We start from the raw sequence: 17295 nt of genomic DNA on the forward strand, positions 1-17295 counted from the left end.
ACGCTTGCGCGACACGGAGGGCACAATAGGACAACAACATAACCACAAACAAATTAAACCAATCATAGCAATTCATCAATCACCGATAGGACAACGAAAATCTACTCAGACATCATAGGATGGCAACACATCATTGGATAATAATATGAAGCATAAAGCACCATCTTCAAGGAGAGGGTACAATGGGTTGCGGGAGAGTGGACCGCTAAATATAGATGGGGGAAGGTGATGGAGATGTTGGTGAAGATGGCGGAGGTGTTGGTGTAGATCGCGGTGATGATGATGGTCCCTGGCAGCGTTCTGGCGCCACCGGAAGCATGGGGGAGAGAGCCCCCCTTCTTCTTCTTCTTCCTTGACCTTCTCCCTAGATGGGAGAAGGGTTTCCCCTCTGGTCCTAGGCTCCCATAGCGTGGGAGGGGCTAGAGCCCCTCCGAGATTGGATCTGTCTCTCTGTCTCTCTCTATTTCCGCGTTCTGGGATTCTGCCCTTTCACCGTTTCTTATATATCCAGAGATCCGTAACTCCGATTGGATTGAAACTTTCGCCCAGATTTTTCTCCGAAAATTAGCTTTCTTGCGGCAAAAGAAGAGCGTCAACTGCCTTACGGGGTGCCCACGAGGGTCAGGGGCGCGCCCCCTGCCTCGTGGCCCCCTCGGGCACCGTCTCGCCTTGGTTTTTCTTCCCAAACATCATAAATATTCCAAAAATGATCTCCGTCCGTTTTTATCCCGTTTGGACTCCGTTTGATATGGGGTTTCTGCAAAACATAAAACATGCAACAAACAGGAACTGGCACTGGGCAGTGGATCAATATGTTAGTCCCAAAAATAATATAAACAGTTGCCAAAACTATATGAAAGTTGTAGAATATTGGCATGGAACAATAAAAAATTATAGATACGACAGATACATATCAAGACCCAACCTAGCATGCATGCTATGATTTAGGGCGCCAGCGCTTCATTTATTTATGCTCAAGGTCTGCACCTGGCTTTGTACAGAGGGTTACATGCCTTGCCGGCAAGGCTTGTATAAAAGATGGCTTGCCAGGGGGACCGCCAGCTGCGCCTTACGGGTAAAACTTATGAAGATGCTCGATGTTCCAGGAATTGCTTACTAGAATGGCATCCTTGGTCTCTAGGCGGACTACACCGGGCCTGGTGACTCGTATTACCCAATAAGGGCCTTCCTACTTCAGCGTCAACTTGTTGGAATTCTTGGCCGACTGAATGCGCCGAAGAACATGGTCGCCTTCCTCAAAGCTTCAGGCATGAACCTTGCGGCTATGGTAGCGGCGCAAGGCTTGCTGGTAGCATGCTGCTCTCATAGCCGCCCGAAGACGATCTTCCTCGAGGAGTGTCGCATCATCTTGCCGCAATTGCTCTTGCTCAAGCTCATCATAAGCGAGCACTCGGGGTGACCCGTATATGAGTTCCATGGGGAGAACTGCTTCTGCCCCGTATACCAGGGCAAAGGGCGTCTGGCCGGTGGCTCGACTTGGCGTCGTTCTGATCGACCAAAGAACCGCCAACAACTCATCAATCCAGCGCCTCCCGTTCTTGTGCAGCCTGTCAAAAGTCTTTGTCCTCAGGCCACACAATACTTCAGCATTTTCCCTCCCCGCTTGGCCGTTGCTCCGTGGGTGTGCCACAAAAGTGAAACAGACCTTGCCGCCGAGGTCTTCAAGGTATTGCATGAAGGTGTGGCTTGTGTACTGCGTGCCATTGTTGGTGATGACTCTGTTCGGCACACCAAAGCGGGAAACTAGCCCCTTGAAGAATTTGACGGCTGACTGCGCCGTCACCTTCCTCACTGCTTCCACCTACGGCCGCTTTGTGAACTTGTTGATTGCAACGTACAAGTACTCAAAGCCCCCGACGGCGCGGGGGAAGGGGCCCAGTATGTCGAGCCCCCTGACCGAGAATGTCCAGGAGAGAGGAATTTTTTGAAGGGCCTGAGTTGGCTGATGAAGCTTCTTTGAATGGAACTGGCACGATTCACATTTAGTTACTAGTGCGGTCGCATCCTGGAGGGCAGTGGGCCAGAAGAAACCTTGCCGGCAAGGGCCCTCGACCCTATGTGGGAGCCACATATGCCTCCATGTATCTTCGCCAACAGCTCCCGTCCTTCCTCCCGGGGAATGAACTTCAATCTCACTCTGTTTGGTCTTTTTCTTTATAGAATGTTGTCAACAAACTGGTACAGGGCAGAACGATAGGCTACTTTCTCCGCTTCTTCCTGCTCCTCAGGGAGTTCCCCTATTTGGAGGAATCAAATGGTATGTTGTGCCCATTCTGGAGCCTGAGGCTCGACGTCAAGGACCAAATGCAGTTCCTCTGCCGTGGGAACGGTTGCCTCTACGGCCAGGGCTTGGCGCTCCGCCGGAGTCGGTTGTCCCATGGCAGGCTCGGCGTCCACGGCAACATCTTCACCAATAACTCCAGGGAGCTTGGTGGGGAATGTCGGTGTCAAAACTGGTGGATCTCGGGTAGGGGGTCCCAAACTGTGCGTCTAAGGCTAATGGTAACAGGAGACTGGGGACACGATGTTTACCCAGGTTCGGGCCCTCTCGATGGAGGTAATACCCTACTTCCTGCTTGATTGATCTTGATGATATGAGTATTACAAGAGTTGATCTACCACGAGATCGTAGAGGCTAAACCCTAGAAGCTAGCCTATGATTATGATTGTGTTGTCCTACGGACTAAAACCCTCCGGTTTATATAGACACCAGAGGGGGCTAGGGTTACACAGAGTCGGTTGCAGAGAAGGAGATCTATAATCAGGTTCGCCAAGCTTGCCTTCAACGCCAAGGAGAGTCCCATTCGGACACATGATGAAGTCTTCAATCTTGTATCTTCATAGTCCAACAGTCCGGCCAAGGTATATAGTCCGGCTGCCCGGATACCCCCTTATCCAGGACTCCCTCAATAGCCCCTGAACCAGGCTTCAATGAGGATGAGTCTGGCGCTCAGATTGTCTTCGGCATTGCAAGGCGGGTTCCATCTCCGAATATTTCAAGATAAATTCCGAACACAAGGATCGTGTCCGGCTCTGCAAGACAAATTCCATATACCACCGTAGAGAGAATAATAATCCATGAATCTAATCTGCTGACAACTCTTTGAAACGTGATATCACGCCATGGTCCGGCTTTTATTCGAACCGTTTTTTTATAACCAGCTACCGCACACATTACGAGGCAGTTCCTTTGGCACGTCTTGTCGAAGCAGAGATCATGTCCCTCTTATCGTGGGATCCTCATCAATACGGGTATGGGTAATCCAACCGCACCTGTTGGCATGACTCCATGTTTTTAGGAAAGTCCCGAACGGTTACGCCGGGGACGCTTGATATTCTCTCCCTTTATAGAGGGGTCGAGGCCTATCCCTTTATCTGCACGCTTGCGCCTTCCCACACTTCAAGGTCCAACACTCAAAGATCAAGCTTAAGCACCTCGGATCTTTGATCATGTCCGGATCCGACTATCAAGGCCGGTGGATGGCTTCCTTTGTCACAGAGGAGGACATTGTGGAGCTTAGGGAGGCCGGGTATTTGACTGCTGATGTTAAGCACATGCTTCCCGCTCCTGAGCAGGTTATCTCTACTCCCAAGCCCAACGAGAGCGTTGTATTTGTCTCTCACTTCCTCCGAGGCTTGGGCTTGACTCTTGATCCCTTCGTGAGAGGTCTCATGTTCTATTATGGACTAGATTTTCACGATCTAACTCCATATTCCATCCTTCACATCTCATCGTTTATCGTCGTGTGCGAAGCCTTCCTCCATATCACCCCACACTTTGGCTTATGGCTCAAAACCTTCAATGTGAAGCCGAGGGTGATCGAGGGGCGACACGCAGAGTGCGGAGGCGCTACAATAAGTAGAAACGCCGATGCCCCGTGGCCCGAAGGCTCCTTCCCGGAGGTGTCCGATCTATGGCAACGGAGGTGGTTTTATGTCACAGCTCCTCGGGGCTCAAAGTGGGCGGCCGCCCCTGCCTTCCGCTCGGGCCCTCCGTCTCAACTGGCGTCATGGGCCAACGTAGGATTGGTCTGGGGGTCTGCAAACGATGTACCAATGTTGCAGAGCCGCATTCGGGAGCTTCTCAAGAGAGATATTAGTCTTGTCAAAATAATCCAGGTAATGCTAGTTTGGTGGGCCCTGCCGTGTAAACGTCGACCTCTTCGGATGTGGGAGTTCAATCCAAAAGGTCCGCGAACCATTCAACACTTCTTTGGCATGACGCCTGAAGGAATGTATAAGTTGTTCTTCAGACCACGAATAAAGTGTCCGGACACCATCGAGGATGCGGGCCTGAGCTGCAACCGCCCAGATACCCAAGTAAGTAACCCTGTGACCGAACACCTCATTTATATTTGTCATAACATTGTTCTAAAAAACTTTCCACAACCAGGATTGTCTCACTAAGGTGGAGAGAATCAGGTGTCCGACCCCGCTTCCCGAATGCTCGCCCGGTCCGGCAGTAGCCAGGATGCTTAAACGGGCGCTAAGTCAAGTGCCATTGGAGAAAGATGAAGGGAAGAGCGGAGAAGCCAAGAGTGAGCTTCACACATTGTGCATCCGAACCGGGGGAACTAATGTCTCTATGGAGGAGGAGAATCAGGGAGGTGCATCTAAGGTTTCCTCCCCCCGCGGGAAGAAGAGGGCCGCCTCCGAAGACTTGGAAACGGAGGCGCCTAAACAAGGGAAGGAAACTTCACCAAAGGGCCCTGCCCCGAAGGGCATTCTTACCACACCGTGCCCACTAGCGGGCCAGCCCTCCACCGAGCTGTAAGTTAATAAACAAGAGGCTTATTGCTTTTTCCTCTGAGAGTAATAACCATGACCTATTTTTTGCAGTCCGGCTAGCAGTTCGTCTCAACAGGGTTCGTCCTCGGGGGATCTTCTTCCGGAAATGATGGAGAGTGAAACCCCACCCGCCTCTCCGCCCCATGTGGCAGGCGACCCAGAGGTGTCATCACGGAGGAGTCCAAATCCACTGAGGCCAGATGCTAATACTTCGGCCGCCCCGAGCCCAGCGTGTTCGGCTCCTGTGGAGGACAATGAGAAGGGTCCGGGAGAGTCCGGTGTCCGGTCGAACATACGGACGGGGCTCCTGGAGTCAGCTGCTCTCTCGGAGGATCACCGTACATTAATGGGTACGGTGTTGGAGAAAATTTCCTCTTCCACAAGCGGGTTAAATGAAGCTTTTAGGAGCTTGCAGCAATGAAATATGCAGTTTTTTGGTTGAACCGCATGCGATAAATGTGGTCTGTATAAATAGTAGCCCCTGAGGCTGTGGTTGCCAGCCCATGGCGGAAAATGAAGGATCACACTCCTAGGTAATCATCACACTTGTATTGATGTGCAGGTTGCTAAGGGTCCGGCGATAGACTAGACCGCTGAATTCGCCGAATTGAGGCGACAGATTGACATGGTGGATGCCGACATCATGCTTGTAAACAAGCGATTCGATGAGTCACAGAGTATGCGCTCTTATTTCCATATTTGCTTTAGGAAATTGTAAGAAGGTTGTAATATTAATATGATGTGATGTGGCTGCAGGCGGAGCTGCTACCGTTGAGGCCTTGAGGTAGGAACTTGCCCTAGCGAAGGAACAAGCCCGGGTCAGCAATGCGGCTGCCCTAAAGGCAGCCGCAGACTTGAAAGCCGAACAAGCTGCTCATCTCTAAAGTGAAAAGAAGATAGCCGAGATGGCTGTGGAGCTGAGGGACGCCGCCGGCCGGTATGAGCTTCTCGAGAAGGAGAATCAGGAAAAGGCGGCTGACCTGAAGAAGGCGCTGTATTTGGCTAAGGAGATGCGCTCTAACATTAGAGACACGCGGGAGGAACTTCGACTAGCCAGAGAAATCACGGGTGGAAACCCCTATTTGTTGCGGATGAAGTTCTTAGGTACAAAGTATGATCCTTTGGATCAACTTTGGAGCGCTGCAGATGATTATGCGGACTTGGCGAAGAGTACGGCTGATGCGACCAAGTTATTCAAGGATCATAAAGATAATGAAATAGAAAGCTATTCTGGTCGCAATTTAGCACTCCAACGCCCTCATTGCCATTGAGTGAGAATATGGCCTCTATAGCTGAGCTCCATAGGTTGTCCGGTCTTGCAATGAGGTCTATAATAGACCATCTATGGCCGAAAGGACCAAAGCCGGACAGTTACTTTGGTTTAGTACAACAACTATTTGGCGCCAGAGCGCGAATAGATGTCGTGAAGAGGTCAGCGTGCATAGAGGGTGCGCGGATGGCTCTTGCCCGTGTGAAGACATATTGGGCGGATATGGAGGCCACCAACATTGCAACCCAGGGTCCGGCAGGAAGCCAAGACCCATCCGAGCACTATTTTGAGCAGGTCATAGAAGGTACCCATAGAATAGAGGCTCAGTGCTCGAATAATGTCATGTTCGAGTGACAAGTCTATTGATTGTAAACAATTATGTGTTTAATTATAGAGGTTGTTTTTTATACTTTTTCCTGAAAGTATTATAATGTTTCTGTGTGGCTGTTTATGTATGCAAATAGCATGAAAGTTAGCAGTCGTTGGCTTCAACCCCCACGCATATAATGCGGGGGTGTTCGAAAAATATGCGTAAACACACTTGATCCAACGTCTTGGTCCATTAAGGAGGTGATCACACGTCGAACCAGGCAACCGGACTATATAGCTGTAACACTTTCACTTAGCCATAGGAGTTGAAAGGTGGGGCTACTATGTAGCCCTTGGTACTTCCGCGTGCATCCAGATAAGGTGCGCATACTTGACCGGGAAACCGGTCCTTCGTTGATGCGGAGGAATCCTATAAATTTCGATGAGTCCTCGAGTGGTTGACCAGTCTCTCGCTATATCATGACAGTCAGTTTTCGGCTTTCTCTACTGAGGTGCTCATCCGGAATAACCAGGGCATAATCATAGTAGTTCTCCTTTGGCCGCCTTAGCCGATAGAACGGAACGTAAGGCAGCAAACCCAGGAGCCGGGCTAACCCAACATTTGACCAAAGACATGATTCAGAGTTGATGCATATATGGCCAAACTCGCGACGCTGAACACTCCCGAAGGTATTCGGACTTTATAACATATACTGGGCTGAGTAACACCCTGGACCCTGTATTTCCAGGTACGTGCATTGATCTGTCGTCGCGAAAAGCCTATAACGCCAGTGTCCCTCGTGGGTGTATGAAATACCCATGGGATGTCAAGCAACAAAAGATAGTAAAGAAGGTTTACACAGGGGCTTAATCCAAAGAGAAACCTTTGAGCGGGGCCCTGCTGCACGTCTGCACCTTTGTCTTTGTTGTGCCATATCCTGGAAGGGTGTCACACGAGTAGTTTCTGTCAAAACGAAAACTCATACAGAGGAGTAACCATGCGGGAAGTTTGTGATTCTCAATGGATATTAGAAATATGAGATATTGGCCTATCGATAAGGAAAGCCGAATTGTGGGCTTTATTATGTGTTGACAACCCCTAGTACCATTTATGGGGATATATGTATAGCACCCAGCCGGGGTTTATCCGGGCTGTTGTTGATGGTGGTGTACCGGACTCGTCTAGCCGTGTCCGTGGTCTGAACGACCGATGCATTCTAGTGGGAGAGGCCGCTTAGAGTCCGGCAGCAAGAGCTGCCGCATACTACTCTGTGTTTCCACTAACCGTTATGACGCCACGTGGACCGGGCATCTTAAGTTTAAAGCAGGCATAGTTCGGTATTGCGTTAAAGCAAGCAAAGGCCGTTCTTCCGAGTAATGCATGATAACCGCTGCTGAAGGGAGCAATATCGAAGAGTAATTCCTCGCTTCTGAAGTTGTTGGGAGAACCAAATGTTACTTCTAACACGAGGGAGCCTCGGCACCGGGCCTCAACGCCTGGTATCACTCCGTTAAAGGTGGTGTTACTCTGGCTTATTCTGGATGGGTCTATCCCCATCTTGCGGACAGTGTCCTGATATATCAGATTAATACTGCTGCCGCCATCCATTAGGACTCGAGTGAGATGGTATCCATCAATTATTGTGTTGAGCACCAAGGCAGCCGATTCTCCATGCTGGATACTGGCCGGGTGGTCCACGTGACCAAAGTGATCGGGCAGGCCTCCCAGGGGTTGAACTTGGGGGCAACGAACTCCATGTGGGTTGCGTGGACCATGTTTACTGTTTTAACTTCCGGTGGGAATTTTTTCTGTCCCCCAGTGTTTGGCTGTCGGGGCTCATCCTTGTTTTCACTTGGCGTTTCCCTTCCTTTGTGTTTGGCGTTTAACTTGCCTGCCTGCTTGAAGACCCAACATTCTCTGTGAGTATGATTTGCAGGTTTTTCGGGGGTGCCATGGATTTGGCACGATCTGTCCAGGACTTTATTCAGGTTGGGTGGTTCCTCATTGCTGCCCTTAAATGGCTTCTTTCTTTGACCGAGTCGAGGGCCCCTGAATCCAGCGTTGACCGCCGTGTTATCCAGAGTTTTTTCATTGTTTCGACGCTTGTGCTTATTGAGTCGTGGTTTACCATTGCCATCTCGAATTTTGGATGTGCCTGGGTCGCTGGTGCCTCTACGTGCTAACCTGCTGTCTTCGCCCGCACAAAAGCGGGTCATAAGGCTTGTTAGGGCCGCCATCGTCCTTGGCTTTTCGTGGCCGAGGTGTCTGGCAATCCACTAGTCCCGGATACTATGCTTGAAGGCCGCTAAGGCTTCGGCATCCGGACAATCAACAATTTGATTCTTCTTAGTGAGATATTTGTTCCAAAGCTTACGGGCTGACTCTCTGGGCTGTTGTATTATATGACTTAAATCGTCTGCATCCGGGGGTCGGACATAGGTCCCTTGGAAATTTGCCCTGAAAGCGTCCTCAAGTTCTCCCACCTTCCAATTGAGTTTTGGGGGAGGCTTTTCAACCAATGCCGAGCTGGTCCTTTCAACTTGAGGGGAAGGTATTTGATGGCGTGGAGGTCATCCCCGCGAGCCATGTGTATGTGAAGGATAAAATCCTCAATCCAGACCCTAGGGTCTGTCATTCCGTCATATGCCTCTATGTTCACGGGTTTGAATCCCTGTGGGAATTCGTGATCCAGCACCTCGTCGGTGAAACACAGGGGGTGCGCCGCCCCTCTGTACTTAGACATGTTGTGGCATGCTGCCAACGGTTGTTGTGTCCGGGTTTGATTCCGAACTGGTATTTGATCAGTATAATCATTTTGGTGACCATAATCTTGTTCCTGAGCGCGCCTTATAGATCCATAGACGGACCTAGTCGCACCAGCCTTTTTGTCCAAGAGCTCACGTAAATCGTGGGCTAACTTGTGTGCGGCACCGGTGGCTGCTCTATCGCGGCCATGAGGTGGTCGGTCCGGTTGATCTCTGTAGTATTCTTTGGCGGAATGGGCTCTAAGGCTTCATTGTCGAATTCTGGCAGTAGCTTGCGCTTTTGCTAGCTCTTTGTTTGGTGATCATCGCCATATTTTCTTTAGTGTCTAGCACTTTCTTCCATCTTCGGTTGAGCGTGTCCTACGCGGCGTTAAGCCTTTGCTTCTGCTTCTTTAAGCTCCTCGCCATGGCAATAAGCCTTTTGCGGAGGTTATCTTGTTCCAAACATTTTTCCGGGGTGATGAATGCATCGTCAACCGGACTGTCCTCCTCTTTGGAGGCACTGTGATGAGTTCGTCCCTCGGGATTGCTATGATCGGGCATCTGCTGCGGGCTGTGTTCGGCGTGACCTGCCTTATCCTGCTCCATCGTTGGGTCCCTATGGTCGTTGTTGCCTTCGGAGTCAACCGGAGTATCATCCTTTTTTGCGTTATTATTGCTATTTTTACTATGACTGGACTTAGAGTGGCGCCTGCACCGTCGTTTTTGCTTTTGTCTGGGGGGTTTATCCTCCGTTGTGTCCTTTTTGTCACCATTGTCTTCTTTAGGCATATCCACCATGTAGACGTCATATGATGAAGTGGCGGTCCAGCGCCTCGTGGGCGGTGGTTCCAGATCGTCCCCTGCATCGACGTCCATACCATCGATGTTGTCAGAGTCGAAGTCAAGCATGTCTGTTAGGTCATCGAAAGTGGCTATAAAGTGGGTGGTGGGTGGGTTGCGATTTTCTTCGTCATCTGTGTCCCACACAAGCCGGACATAGTTCGGCCAGGAATCTCCTGATAGAGAGAGAGACCTCAATTAATTTAGCACGTCTCCGAAGGGAGAGTGCTGAAAGATATCCGCGGCAGTGAACTCTATGATTGGGGCCCAATCAGATTCGATGGGCATGGATGCACGCGGTCCGGAACCCACGACCGAAGACAAGTCCGGTGGTTCAGAGACATAGATCTCCTTAGGAGCGGATTCTATGTTTGGCTCCAACGCCGATGAGTGTGCGGCCTCCGGGGCGGGGTCCATCCACCCGTCCTCGGAAGGCATGATCTGCTCTGGATCGAAGTCCGGAGCCGTAGTAGGCGCGATGTTCCGAATACTGTCCGACGACAGATCTAGGTCATGCACGTCGTGATCGTTTGGCGCTCCTGACATGGGCCCGAATCCGTCAAAGATCAAGTCTCTGCGGATGTCGGCAGTGTAGCTTAGGTTCGCGAACCTGACTTGATGGCCAGGGGCGTAGCTATCGATTTGCTCCAGATGGCCAAGCGAGTTGGCCCATAGTGCAAAGCCGCCGAACGCGAAGATCTGTCCGGGGAGGAAAGTCTCACTCCGGATGGTGTTGTTGAAGGTTGGAGAAGCCATCGAGCCTCACGGAGACGAGATAGAGGAACTCTCAATGAAAGCACCAATGTCGGTGTCAAAACCGGCGGATCTCGGGTAGGGGGTCCCGAACTGTGCGTCTAAGGCTAATGGTAATAGGAGACTGGGACACGATGTTTACCCAGGTTCGGGCCCTCTTGATGGAGGTAATACCCTACTTCCTGCTTGATTGATCTTGATGATATGAGTATTCCAAGAGTTGATCTACCACGAGATCGTAGAGGCTAAACCCTAGAAGCTAGCCTATGATTATGATTGTGTTGTCCTACGGACTAAAACCCTCCGGTTTATATAGACACCGGAGGCGGCTAGGGTTACACAGAGTCGGTTACAGAGAAGGAGATCTATAATCCGGATCGCCAAGCTTGCCTTCCACGCCAAGGAGAGTCCCATCCGGACACGGGACGGAGTCTTCAATCTTGTATCTTCATAGTCCAACAGTCCAGCCAAAGTATATTGTTCGACTGTATGGATACCCCCTTATCCAGGACTCCCTCAGGGAAGTACTTGCCGGGGCCTGATTTTCTCTGCTTGTTCTGCTCTGTTGATGGTTCAATGTATGGTTGAGTTAATTGAAGCACAAAAGTACCTGGTTCCACAGGTAGCTTGAGGGCAGCGCGCTTCGACAGGTAGTGGGCGATGTCGTTCTCCACTCCGTGGACATGCTCTGCCTGTATACTGTCAAAACACTCCTCGAGTTTCCTCACTTCATCCATGTAGGCTTCCATCAACGGGCTTTGATAATCCTTGTTGACCTGCCTAACAACAAGCTGTGAATCGCCCCTGAGGATGAGCTTCTTGACCCCGAGGTCAGCCGCAATCCTAAGACCGGCAAGCAATCCCTCATATTCAGAAGTGTTGTTTGTCGACATATCCCTGGGAAAGTGCATCTGGATCACGTACTTGAGGTGCTCTCCGGTGGGTGCGATGAGCAGCACACCAGCACCAGCGCCTTGTAGCGAAAAAGCCCAGTCAAATATATAATCCAGTAGCGACTTGCTTCCTTGCGGGGGAGAGTCGACTCCTGGATTTCTTCGTGGGTGTCGAGGTCCATTTGGCAATGAACTCCGCAAGACTCTGCTCTGAATCGTCGAGGTACTTTCGAACTTCAAACCAAAACTCGACAGCTCCAAGGCCCATTCCACAATCCTCCCCATTGCATCTGAGTTGCGCAGTATCCGTTGCAACGGGAGGCGGGTGACGACGGTGATCTCATGCGCTTGGAAGTAATGATGTAGCTTCCTCGAGGCCATAAGGAGGCCGAAGAGCAATTTCTGCTCACCGGAGTACCTTGACCTAGCCCCCTGCAAGAGGGAGTTGACGAAGTAAACCGGGTGCTGCATCATCTTCTTCTTCTGCACCACTTCACCTGGTTGCGTGGGCCCTACCGCGCTGGTGCCGGACCTTGCCAGGGACCCAGCCTTGCCGGGACTAGGCCCTGCCTAGGGGAGTTCTAGCTTGCCGTCCGTCAACTCTGCCATTGCCGCTGCCCCTTTGTCGACCTCCCTCTGCGCCACTAGCGCGACACTAACCACTTGATTGGTCGCTGCTAGATACAGCAACAGTGGCTCTTGTGGCTTAGGCACAACCAGTGTTGGCATGGAGGAGAGGTATTTCTTTAAATCTTGGAGTGCTGCCTCGGCCTCCGGGGTCCACTCCTTCGGCCCCGCCTTTTTTAAGATTTTGAAGAAGGGAAGGGTATGCTCAGCGGACTTGGAGATGAATATGCTCATGGCGGCAACGCAGCCAGTGAGCTGACGCACATCCTTGATCCGCTTGGGTGCCTCAATCTGCTCAATGGCCTCGATCTTGCCCGGGTTCTCCTCAATCCCATGTTGCGACACAAAGAACCTATCGGGGATATACCTCGCGTTATAAACCGCCGGATGTATGACCCGGTTAGAGTTTGGTGATTCGCTGGTGATCCACTTGGACCTGGCGGTTTAAGATTCATTGATAATCCGGCAGGCGGGTCAGAGGAGCGACAAGACCCGGTGGCCCAACGGGCGGTTTATGGAAGGCCGAATCACGCTATGGTGGGCCAGTTTATGAGAAAAGCGTAATGACTAAGAATCCACTTGTAATAGAGTAATCCTAATCCTACTAGGACTATTCATGTAACCCGCCCCTTCAACTTATATAAGGAGGGGCAGGGCTCCCCAAAGAGGGACAAGAAAGAAGAAACAATCTCTAGGGCTAGACACAACTAGAGGAGAGCCTGTTCACGGTGACTCCCTCGTGATGATAATGAGATCTAGCCTCAAACAGCATGTAGGGTTGTTACCGGATGATGTTTCCGGGGTCTCGAAGCTGTCTAAACCCTTGTCTTGTGTATTGATCCGCCTTGCGTCTCTCGTCCCATTCAACCCCTCTCAAGCTACCACATAGATGCGTTGGCCTCGCGACTAAGTCCTGACACCAAGGACATCTGACGTGATAAATCTGCGATAGTTGGCGCCCACCGTGGGGCCCGCGCATGGTGGTGATGAGTTCTTGAAGGGATCATTTTCTAAGGATCGAGAGTCTCACGGTCGACCAGATGAAGAAAAGATGGCGAGAAGAATTTACATCGGCTACGTGTGCAGTCATCAGAGATCAGATCAATCCTCATCTCAAAATCAAGGACAAAAGAAAATTCTGTGACGGCGCTCGCACACGGCAGCCCCTGTTGGTTCAATTTTCTCCTCTGCGGCAGCCAATGGGATTGTCTAAAGAAAAAAAAACGCACATGGCCGGTACAAGCGGCAATGGAGAACAGAAATCAGATCGGTTTGGGTCCGATTCAGATTGAGAAAGAAAAGTAAAAAGTACAACAGCGACATCCATGCACGAGGATCTAGGTGACCCAACATGCACGCAAGAGGCTGCATCCCTGTCCTTCCATCCATGGCGTGACTAGATGATGAAAACTGCACAAGGATCGAAGCAAATTGCTAGTGTTAGTATTCATGCAAAGATTACCCATGCAGGAGTACCTCTGGTTTGACCGGTTCTAAGGATTATTACTCACGTGAAACCCTTTGCATCAAGCGGGACCGGCTGCTATTTTATTCGATGACCGGCCGCGATATGCAAATACTAGGGAATAGGACAAGAAGATTTTTTCAGAGTCCACCGTGGGTGGCGTTTGATGTCCAGGTTGACCCGCCGGTCTCCGACATGAATAGAGCGATCCTCCTTAAATTACTAGCGGAGTTTCTACAAAGACAGAGTGGGTCATGGCCCGCCAAAGGAAGATAAAAAAACACATCAGCGTCAAGTTTGTCATGTGAAGACTGATCTGAGGCAAAAATTCGCTGCATTGCGGGTTGCCAGTCAAGGAAACACAGCCACATTTTACCATTTGCGGACAAGCACCCAGGACCTGAATTACTACTACTACTGGTACATGTCAGACCAGATCGGTGCAAAGTTCAAACCGCCGAAACCGACAGGATTTGATGGCTCTGTTGTCCGGTTCTGTGTGCGCCGCGGCACGAGTCTGGCCATCCATCAATCCGAGGATGGATCGATTTCTGTTGCAGCCCAGACCGATTGGAGTTTCCTACGCGCACGACTCCAATATTGTTGTCTGATCCGGCTATTTCCGCTGCTGGACTTGAGGGGCGCCAGCAAACGCGTTAATCCATCAAGTCGCTGAGAGCCCGAGACAATCAATTTCCCCTGCCTCTATGGCCATATGTCGTGACCGTGCCGGTTTAAAGCACCGTGGCCGTCTTTTACGTCCGTACCGATTTACAATGCTGAGGGTACTATGCAATATCTAGCGCCAACATCCGAGTTCATCCCGCAAACAATACTAGGTGTTATTTTTCTTATGTATTTTATAAGTACATGTTAATTCATCCGACAACAATTGCTCTGTCCTGTAATATTTTTACACAAGACAATTTTTATGCCATTCACGGACACGCGTATCGCGGTCCGGTTTACATCAACGCGCCGGTAGACTCGCCTGTCCGCACCACCTTACAACACCATGGACGACTCGTTAGTCTGCCCTAGCCACCGGTTCACACGTCCGCGCCGGTTTACAACACTAAGGACAACTTACTCGTCCTTACCGGTTTACAGCGCCTCGGCCGACTCATCTGTCCACTCCGCCGTGATTGATTTCAGCGTCACCATGGTGGTTATCAACTCCGCGGCGGATAATTTCCGGCCTAACATATCAAGTGATATCCATCCAAGTTTATTTTATTATAACATATTGTTTTCATCAAAGAACAATTACTTTGGTCTGTGGTAAATTTTCGCAGGACCATTATTCATTACAAAGGTGCCGTAAAGGGGTGTCCGCCAATACTATTTTTGCACTAGCGCATTCGGGCCGTGTTTCTCGACGGATACGCGCGCAAGTCATCGCCCCCGATGTTCGGTTTACATCTGTCTGCGCCTGTGGCCGAGTCGCCCATCTGCACCGGTTTACAATGCCACGGACGACTCGCCCGTCCGCTCTTGCGGCCGGTTCGCCCGTCTGCACCAGTTTACAACACGGAGGACAACTTACTCATCCGTATCGGTTTACATTGCCGTGGTCGGTTCATCTGCCTTACTGCCGTGGCTCACTCGGCCATGATCGATTTCAGCTTCACCATGGTGATCATCAACCCCCGATGGATATTAACTGGCCTAACATATCAGGGAAAATGTGCATTGCAAGAGCGGTGGTCACATAAAGGATATCATGCATCGGACCCGCCATAATGATCTATGAATATATGTGCAAGCCACGGCCTCGGCAGTCTGGTCTACATGTACATATGATTGACTCACCCGTCCACACCGGTTTACAATGCCGCAGCCGGTTCATCTATCCAAGCCACCTCTAATATTGTGGGCTTCTCTACCATCCATCTATTGCGGCCTAGTCTACATCAACACACCAGGCCGCACCTGTTTGCATGAGCTGTTTATTGAGTATAAAGCAAGTCACAGCTTGGGTAGCCCGGTTTCCTTTCATATTGGAGGCAAATTATCATCAACCGCTGTCTGCACTGGATGGATCAATGGGCAGTCGCACAAGTCGCCGCCACTACAGTTTGGTTAATGTCAAATCACCAGTTGGAAGGAACCATTGGCCGAGTTGCAGACACGGCTCATACGGGATCATTTATAACCCGCCGCAGTCACCTCAACCTTCTGTGGATTCACATCGTGCTATGAACACCAATGACATACAAGTTATGCCGGTTTATATCACGGTCAAATATGAGAGTTTCAAGCCAACTCCTCGAGTCACCTTTGAGACTCGGGGGCTACAGTGACATGACTCAGCAAATCTTGCTAGTTTTAGCAAATTTAAGAACCCCAGGACAATGGAGGGAAGAATAACCCGGCCCGAAGGCTACTGTTATATTCATGAAAATTTAAAGGCCGTCAGAAAATTTCTGGTTTAGAAAGTGTATGATAGTTACAAAATCCCGGCTCAATGAAGAAGTTCCGGGTCAACAGAAAGGGTTCCGGTTCAAAATACGGTTCAAGAGACATCTCTCTCTTATAAAGCATTGAAGCTCTCAAATATCCGTTTAAAATTCGGCTCAAAGGAAGTCAGTATCATTGAAGCTCTCAAATATCCGGTTTACAATCCGGTTCAAGGGAAATCTGTCTCCCACTGAAGCTCTCAATATCCGGTTCAAAATCCCCGTTCAAGAAGAGTTTATCTCTTGCAAAAAAGTTAAAAGTTGCCGTAGAGGACCTGCTGCCATGATGCGCGGTTCAAACATGGGTACCCTGCCTTATTGATTTATCACAGTATTGATCACTTGGGGGCTTCCTATTCAAACATAGGTGTATTCACCAAAGAGAACATAGCGTTACTACCCTCTTGATACAGCTATCAAGCCAATATTATTGTAAGGGGCCAAAGAGAGTTTGTTGCACAGCGCAACTCAAACATAGGCACCCGGCGAGCACAGCTCAGAAATATATCACATGGGGGCTTCAGCTGACAAAGCGGAGTTGTGTTCATTAATCCGGCTATCACGCCACAACAAAGCTTGGGAGCTTCACACCCAAGGGGCCAAAGAGAGTCTTGTTGCTATGCACAGCTCAAACATAGGCACCCATTGAGCAGAGCTCACAAAGTTACTTGGGGGCTCTTTGTGTAAGGTAACAAAGAGTTTGAAAGGACCCTTGTAATCGGGTATCGACCCACGGCTTGGAAGCCTAGTGTATTCACCTAAACCCCCGGGTTAACCTACCTTCATCAAGTAAGCCACTCCTATCCAGGTAATCCTGGCATGACCCGCCAAACGTTCGATAAGTTACTCTCATAGAGACCCTGAACTTGTCAAAGTTAAAATGATGATTGGTTAGTTGGAGGCCCATCTTAAAAGGCTTTGTAAAATGGTTTAACTCAGCGGCCTGGCAGCCCATGAAAAGCCTTGAATTTGGGCCTGGCAGCCCTTGAAAAGCCTCGACTACACGGTTTTATTTGCCTTTGTCAAGATTTTTCTCTTTTGATAAATTTTATGTTGAACCGGCGTCGCTCGACCTGGCATGACTATCAGTCATCAAATTAACCCGGTGTTTCTTAACCTGGC

Source organism: Triticum aestivum, chromosome 5B, assembly GCF_018294505.1.
Source record: "Triticum aestivum cultivar Chinese Spring chromosome 5B, IWGSC CS RefSeq v2.1, whole genome shotgun sequence".
NCBI classification, from domain to species: domain Eukaryota; kingdom Viridiplantae; phylum Streptophyta; class Magnoliopsida; order Poales; family Poaceae; genus Triticum; species Triticum aestivum.